The following is a 7,600-nucleotide window of genomic DNA, read 5'->3' on the forward strand; positions in this document are numbered from 1 at the left end:
AAAAAGAAGATTGTTGCAGCTTATGAGTCTGGTAAGGGATTTACAAAGATCTCAAAAGAGTTTGTGTGTACAAGTGTAGGACATTCAAAACAACTGCCAACATGCCCAGGTCTGGTCGTCCAAGCAAGTTCACCCCAAGAGCAGACTGCAAGATGCTAAAAGAAGTCTCCAAAACCCCTAAAATGTCATCATGGGACCTACAGCAGGCTCTGGCGACTGTTGATGTGAAAGTGCATGCCTCTTTTCACGGGGGGTGTACAAGGAGGAAACCTTTACTCTCTAAGAGAAACATTAAGGCCAGACTGAAGTTTGCCAGAGAGAGTCTTCTAGTCTTCCGATCACTCAAAGCATTGTACACTACATGCTACACTCACCCATCCGCACACATTCACATACTGATAGCAGTGGCTGCCATGCAAGGTGCAAACTGCTCATCAGAAAGGAAACTAAGCATTCATACACATTCAAACACCGGAGCAATTTGGGCTTCAGTATCTTGCTCAAGGACACTTTGAAATGCAGCGAGAGGAGCTGGGGATCGAACCGCCAACCTTCTGATTAGTGGAAGGAAACACTGTCTGTGGAAATGCATACTAAAGAAAAAAGTTATGTTTTTAGAAACCTATAGAGAATACTCAGAAATTGTTGGAATGGGTGATCAAACCCACTAGTGTTTGAAGCCCTACTACTAGACAAAGATGCTCTACAACAAAAGATGGCGCATTAAAAGCTGCAGTCTTACACACTTCTCTGCTCTTCCATTAGTGCAGTCACCCACCCAAAACCCCATAGAGACTGTGTCTGTCCCCCGACCACCTACATTATTTAAAGAAACAAAAACAAGAGGAGTTCAACATAAAAATCTAATAAAAATTAAAACCAACTCCTCAGTAGCACAAAATAAGAGAATGAAATGTGGGCTGTTAAATATCAGGTCTCTGTCCTCTAAAGCTGTTTTAGTGAATGAATTAATATCAGATTATGATATTGATTTACTTTGTCTTACTGAGACCTGGTTGTCCCACGAGGAGTATGTTAGCCTAAATGAATCCACCCCCCCAGTCATATTAATACTCACATTCCTCGAGGCACTGGCCGAAACTAAACTAAATTATAATTCATTTGAAAGCCTTGTTCTTAGTCTTTCTCACCCAAACTGGAAAACACTGCAGCCAGTTCTATTTGTTATAGTGTACCGCGCTCCTGGACCGTACTCTGATTTTATATCTGAATTCTCAGAGTTTCTATCAAGTTTAGTCCTTAAATCAGATAAAGTAATTATTGTGGGTGATTTTAATATTCATGTGGATGTTGACAATGACAGCCTTAGTAATGCATTTATATCATTAATAGACTCAATTGGCTTCTGTCAGAGTGTAAATAAACCAACTCATTGTTTTAATCACACTCTTGACCTCGTTCTTTCATGATATTGAACATTTAGTAGTCTTCCCACATAATCCTTTCCTATCTGACCATTATTTAATAACTTTTGAATTCATACTATTAGATTATAAGCCATTAGGCAAAACTTCCTACAGCAGATGTCTATCTGACAGTGCTGTAGCTAAATTTAAGGAGGAGATTCCTTAAGTGTTTTATTCAATGCCATGTCTGAATTTCACAGAATCCTATAACAACTTTAGTCCCTCTGAAATTGATAATCTTGTCGATATTGCTGCAGGCTCACTACGAAGAACATTAGACTCTATCGCTCCTATAAAAAGGAAATTATTAAAACATAGGAGACTAGCACCGTGGTACAACCACCAAACCCGCCAGTTAAAGCAAATAGCTAGGAAATCTGAAAGGAAATGGCTCTCTTCCAAATTATCAGAATATGCCAGAGGAGCCTATTACTCAGCACTAATAGAAGAAAATAAGAATAACCCTAGGTTCCTCTTCAGCACTGTAGCCAGGCTGACAGAGAGTCACAGCTCTATTGAGCCACATATCCCCATAAACTTAAGTAGCAATGACTTCATGAGCTTCTTCTATAATAAAATTATTACTATTAGAGAGAAAATTAATCACCAACCGTCATCAACAGTTATCAGTGGCTCTCCAAGTTCAGGGACTTTTGCTAATGTAAACTTAGATATATATTTAGACTGTTTTTCTGCTATCGATCTTCATCAGTTAACTTCAATAATTTCTTCATCGAGGCCATCAACCTGTCTGTTAGACCCGATCCCAACTAGACTACTTAAAGAAGTTGTTCCCTTAATTGGCACTTCTTTACTGGATATGATTAATCTCTCTTTATTATCAGGACATGTACCACAGTCCTTTAAAGTAGCTGTAATTAAACCCCTTCTTAAAAAGTCTACTCTTGACCCAGGGGTTTTAGCTAACTATAGACCAATCTCTAACCTCCCCTTCCTCTCTAAGATTCTGGAGAAAGTAGTCACCAAAGAGTTGTGTGACTTTCTACATAACAATATTTTATTTGAGGATTTTCAGTCAGGATTTAGAGTTCATCATAGCACAGAGACAGCTCTGGTTAAAGTTAATAATGACCTTCTGACTGCTTCTGACAATGGACTTGTCTCTGTACTTGTATTATTAGATCTTAGTGCTGCATTTGACACCATTGACCATAATATTCTTTTACAGAGACTTGAGCATCAAATTGGTATTAAAGGAACCACACTAAGCTGGTTTAAGTCATATTTATCAGATCGTTCACAGTTTGTACATGTTAACGATGAATCTTCAATAAATACTACAGTTAGTCATGGAGTTCCACAAGGTTCTGTACTTGGACCAATACCATTTACTCTATATATGCTCCCTTTAGGCAACATTATTAGGAATCACTCCATTAACTTTCACTGTAATGCAGATGATACGCAGTTATATCTATCAATCAAGCCCAATGAAATTAATCAATTATCTAAATTACAAACATGTCTTAAGGACATAAAATCCTGGATGAGCTGCAATTTTCTGATGTTAAACTCAGAAAAAAATGAAATTCTTGTTCTTGGCCCCAAAAACCTTAGAGAATCACTGTCTAAAGATATAGTTACTCTAGATGGCATTACCTTGGCCTCTAGCACCACTGTCAGGAATCTTGGAATTATCTTTGATCAGGATTTGTCCTTTAACTCCCACATGAAGCAGACCTCTAGGACTGCCTTTTTTCATTTACGTAATATTAGAAAAATTAGACACATACTATCACAGACGGATGCAGAAAAACTAATCCATGCATTTGTTACTTCAAGGCTGGATTACTGCAACTCTTTATTATCAGGTTGCCCCAATAAGTCCATTAAAACGCTCCAATTAATTCAAAACGCTGCAGCACGAGTACTGACAGGAACTAGAAAAAGAGATCACATCTCTCCTGTACTAGCTTCTCTGCACTGGCTCCCTGTAAAATTTAGAATAGAATTTCAAATCCTCATCCTCACCTACAAAGCTCTTCATTGTCAGGCCCCTTCATATCTTAAAGAGCTCATAGTACCCTATTACCCCTCTAGAACACTACGTTCTCTGAATGCTGGGCTACTTGTGGTTCCTATAGTCTCTAAAAGTAGAACAGGAGCCAGAGCCTTCAGTTACCAAGCTCCTCTCCTGTGGAACCAGCTTCCAGTTGTGGTTCAGGAGGCAGACACCCTCTCCACATTCAAGAGTAGGCTTAAGACATTCCTCTTTGATAAAGCTTATAGTTAGGGCTGGATCAGGTGAGTCCTGAACCATCCCTTAGTTATGCTGCTATAGCCCTAGACTATCAAGGGATTTCCCATGGTGCACTGAGCTCCTCTCTTCCTCTCTCTTTCTGCACTCATTCATGTTCCATTAATGCATGTTACTAACTTCACTTCTTCCCCGGAGTTCTTGTGCTTTCTCGTCTCGCAGGTTCTTATCGATCCTGGTGGAGTCTCCTGCCATGGTCCTGCTTAACTGCCATTGCCAATACTGTTGTTGCTCTGCACCTGTCTGTCTGTCTGTCTGTCTGTCTGTATGTCTGTCTGTCTCTCTCTCTCTCTCTCTCTGTCTGTCTGTCTCTCTCTCTCTCTCTCTCTCTTTCACCCCGACTGGTCGAGACAGACGACCACCCACCTAGAGCTGAAGGGTCTGTTCTAGGTTTCTGCCTTTTAACAGGCAGTTTTTCCTTGCCCTTGTCGCCAAGGTCTTGCTCATGGTGGTACTGTTGGGTCTCTGTAAATAATGTTTTAAAGAGTTCGGTCTAGACCTGCTCTATTTGAAAAGTGTCCTGAGATAACTTCTGTTATGAATTGGCGCTATACAAATAAAATTTAATTGAATTGAATGTGGGAAAAGGCTGACTCACATAAATAAGTAGAGCCGAATAAGGCAGCAAAGGAGGTAGCACATTTCCTCATGTTGGGGTACTTTTCCTCTGTAAGTTCCAAAACTGTCCATGAGCCCTGGACTTGAGCTCAATGTCAGCTTGTAGTGTCAGGATCTCATCCTCCACTCCAGACAAGTTCAGGTGAAACAGTGTTGCAATTTCTGATGCAAGTAAATTAATTACTTATTGACTGAGATTGATTGTGACTGTGATTGTGATTGACTCAATCATAGTTACAGTATTACCAACAGTATAGATTATATTTAATTTATTGTAAATATTGTTTTCCTTTATTGTTATTATTATTATTTTTAATTCCAAACGCTTGCTTTGGCAATATGTACAGTGTTACATCATGCCAATAAAGCCGTTTGAATTGAATTGAATTGAAAGAGAGAGAGAGAATGGGGTAAAGACAGAAGGACAGAGACAGAGACAAAGGTGCACAGCAACAACAGTAGCAACAACTAGTGACTGATGGTGATAATGATGATGAACATGAAGATGACAACGACGACAACAACAACAACGATTGGGGACAATGAGCAGTGATTATAGTAATAATAATAACTGTAGTAATAATAATAATAGTAGTAATAATAATAACAATAATATCAGTAATATTAGCAATGTGAGTCAAGCAGGACCATGGCAGGAGGCTCCACCAGGATCCATGAGAACCTGCGAGACGAGAAAGCACAAGAACTCCGGGGAAGAAGTGAAGTTAGTAACATGCATTAATGGAACATGAATGAGTGCACAGAGAGGGAGAGGCTGAGCCTACTCTTTAATGTGGAGAGGGTGTCTGCCTCCCGAACCAAAACTGGAAGCTGGTTCCACAGGAGAGGAGCTTGGTAACTGAAGGCTCTGGCTCCTGTTCTACTTTACGAGACTATTAGTGGGGTAATAGGGTACTATGATATGAAGGGGCCTGACAATGAAGAGCTTTGTAGGTGAGGAGGAGAATTTAAAATTTGATTCTAAATTTTACAGGGAGCCAGTGCAGAGAAGCTAGTACAGGAGAGATGTGATCTCTTTTTCTAGTTCCTGTCAGTACTCGTGCTGCAGCGTTCTGAATTAATTGGAGCGTTTTAATGGACTTATTGGGGCAACCTGATAATAAAGAGTTGCAGTAATCCAGCCTTGAAGTAACAAATGCATGGATTAGTTTTTCTGCATCCGTCTGTGACAGGATGTGTCTAATTTTTGTAATATTACGTAAATGAAAGAAGGCAGTCCTGGAGGTTTGCTTTATGTGGGAATTAAAGGACATATCCTGATCGAAGATAACTCTAAGATTCCTGACAGTGGTGCTGGAGGCCGAAGTAATACCATCTAGAGCAGGGGTGCCCATTACGTTTACATTTTTAACGATTAAAGAGTTTCTCCTTGTATCTAAACATGCAGAATACACCCAACTAAATGACGATCAGTGGCTACTAGACTTAGCATTTTTAACCGATCTGACCAACATGTTGAATGACCTTAATGTTGAGTTGCAAGGAAAAGACAAAACACATGTCAATATGATCAGCTCAGTTAATGCGTTCAAACAAAAAATGCAACATCTGGGCTCAAAGCTGCAGCACCATGATTTGGCAAACTTCCAGAACCTCGTATCAGAACTGGAGAGACAAGGGAAGGCCTGTGCGCAACTTGACAGTGGATGCTACACAGAGCAGATTGAAATCCTTCTATCAGACTTTAACAAACGGTTTCAAGACTTTGCTTTATTGGAGCCAGTCGCTCGTTATATAACAATAAGTCTGGAGATATACTTGATTTTAACTACATGTGCGCATGATGGCTGTCTTGTTTGTGTCCATTTGGCGCGTTTGTCCTCCTATCACAAGTGATGATGTGAATATATGCCATAATGAGCAATGGGTGTTAATGTGGGCTACTGGAGGCTATAACGTTGGCATAAGTTCAAAGTAGCTAGCTAATGTGACACATTTAAATAGCTAAGTATACATTAATGTTAGCTAGATGATTGTTAACCATGCAAGATGTAGCTTATAAATATGGTTGTTTCTTTTTTGGTGCAATTTAAATGGCAGAAGCTAATTCATATTTATAGTTATCAAAAAGGAATTTAGACTGCTGCCAAAATAAATAACTCTTTTCTGGAGGCTCACACATGCTCTCCTTTTGGGATCCCTTTCCTTTTCACAAAGAATGAACATAACCTTACCAAGGAGTTTTTTGTGCTTAAGGCTGCAGTGGGTAACTTTTATAAAAATAACTTTTTTTCTTATTCATTGAAACCTTTACTATATCCTGACAGTAGTACATGAGACAGATCATTTCTTTCAGGCCTGGTGGATTCATGCAAATTAGGAGCAGTAGGAGGAGCCAGAGGAACCTGATTTTTTCCCTGATTATCTGTCTCGTGCCATTTCACAACAATTCCGCAAATATGACGAAAACTAATTTTTTATATAAAAGTTAGCCTACCTACTGCAGCTTTAACCACAGTAGTGTAATATCAGAAAATGATTGTTGAATCACAACGAATAAGCTGTTGAAATGTTACAGCCCTGAATGTTTTCTTAAAAATCCCAAATCTTTACATTTTTTTAAAGTGATTTTACTGTGAAAACAGCCGTCTATGGTGTGAGTCGTGTTCCATTCAGTGGGGCCAGCTTGCTAGCTAGTTAGCTTACTAGCTTATGCACTGAGGTCATAACAAAGCTAAACATCAGTTCTGTGATTTCTACTCTGGCATAATTGAACAAAGATTATCATGCTGTTTACAATGAATCCTAACCTAGCTATGTTATGTAACTTGAAAAGAATATTTTTTGAAATCATTTTAATAATAATTTTCCCCTCGTTTTAGGTGGCAGGAGTGAGTGCCAGTAGAAATCATCGTGAACATTTGTTGTTTTCTGGTTTCAGAATGATGAAAAAGATGGGAACTATCATGTTTTTTACTGTACAGATTTTTAGGCCATCTATTATTTCAGCTGGCCTGAAAAATATATTTGCCATAAATAGGGAAAAATCTCCTCAGTGTTTGCAACGTACAGCTCCCCCCTGCTACAAATCTGTAGGCGGCTTATTCAAATAAAGTACCACATTTAGAACTATATAAACATTTTATATCATCAAGCTAACTAAGTTCTCCATGTACAAACAGTAGATATCTCACTGCTATGACATCATCCTGTTTACACTTCCTGTTACTCACTGCTTTGAAGAAATATGAAATCTGATATGCATGTACAGAAAGTGTTGTTGCAGTTCTTCTTAAGAACAGGCAGACAGCAGCAC

General features: G+C 39.0%; 1 long non-coding RNA gene across 2 annotated transcripts in view; it reads right to left on the minus strand.

The window, feature by feature from the left end:
* Window positions 1-7,600, minus strand: part of LOC127370398 (uncharacterized) — a 143,636-nt gene that overhangs the window by 11,618 nt on the left and 124,418 nt on the right. The window contains exon 1 of one of the 2 annotated variants that reach the window (XR_007886230.1): window positions 5,006-5,052. The exons of the other annotated variant lie outside the window; for it this stretch is intronic. This is a non-coding gene — a long non-coding RNA (uncharacterized LOC127370398). Of the gene's footprint in view, window positions 1-5,005; window positions 5,053-7,600 lie in introns of those variants that run through there. 2 annotated transcript variants of the gene reach the window in all.

Source organism: Dicentrarchus labrax, unplaced genomic scaffold (genome assembly GCF_905237075.1).
Source record: "Dicentrarchus labrax unplaced genomic scaffold, dlabrax2021, whole genome shotgun sequence".
Taxonomy (NCBI): domain Eukaryota; kingdom Metazoa; phylum Chordata; class Actinopteri; family Moronidae; genus Dicentrarchus; species Dicentrarchus labrax.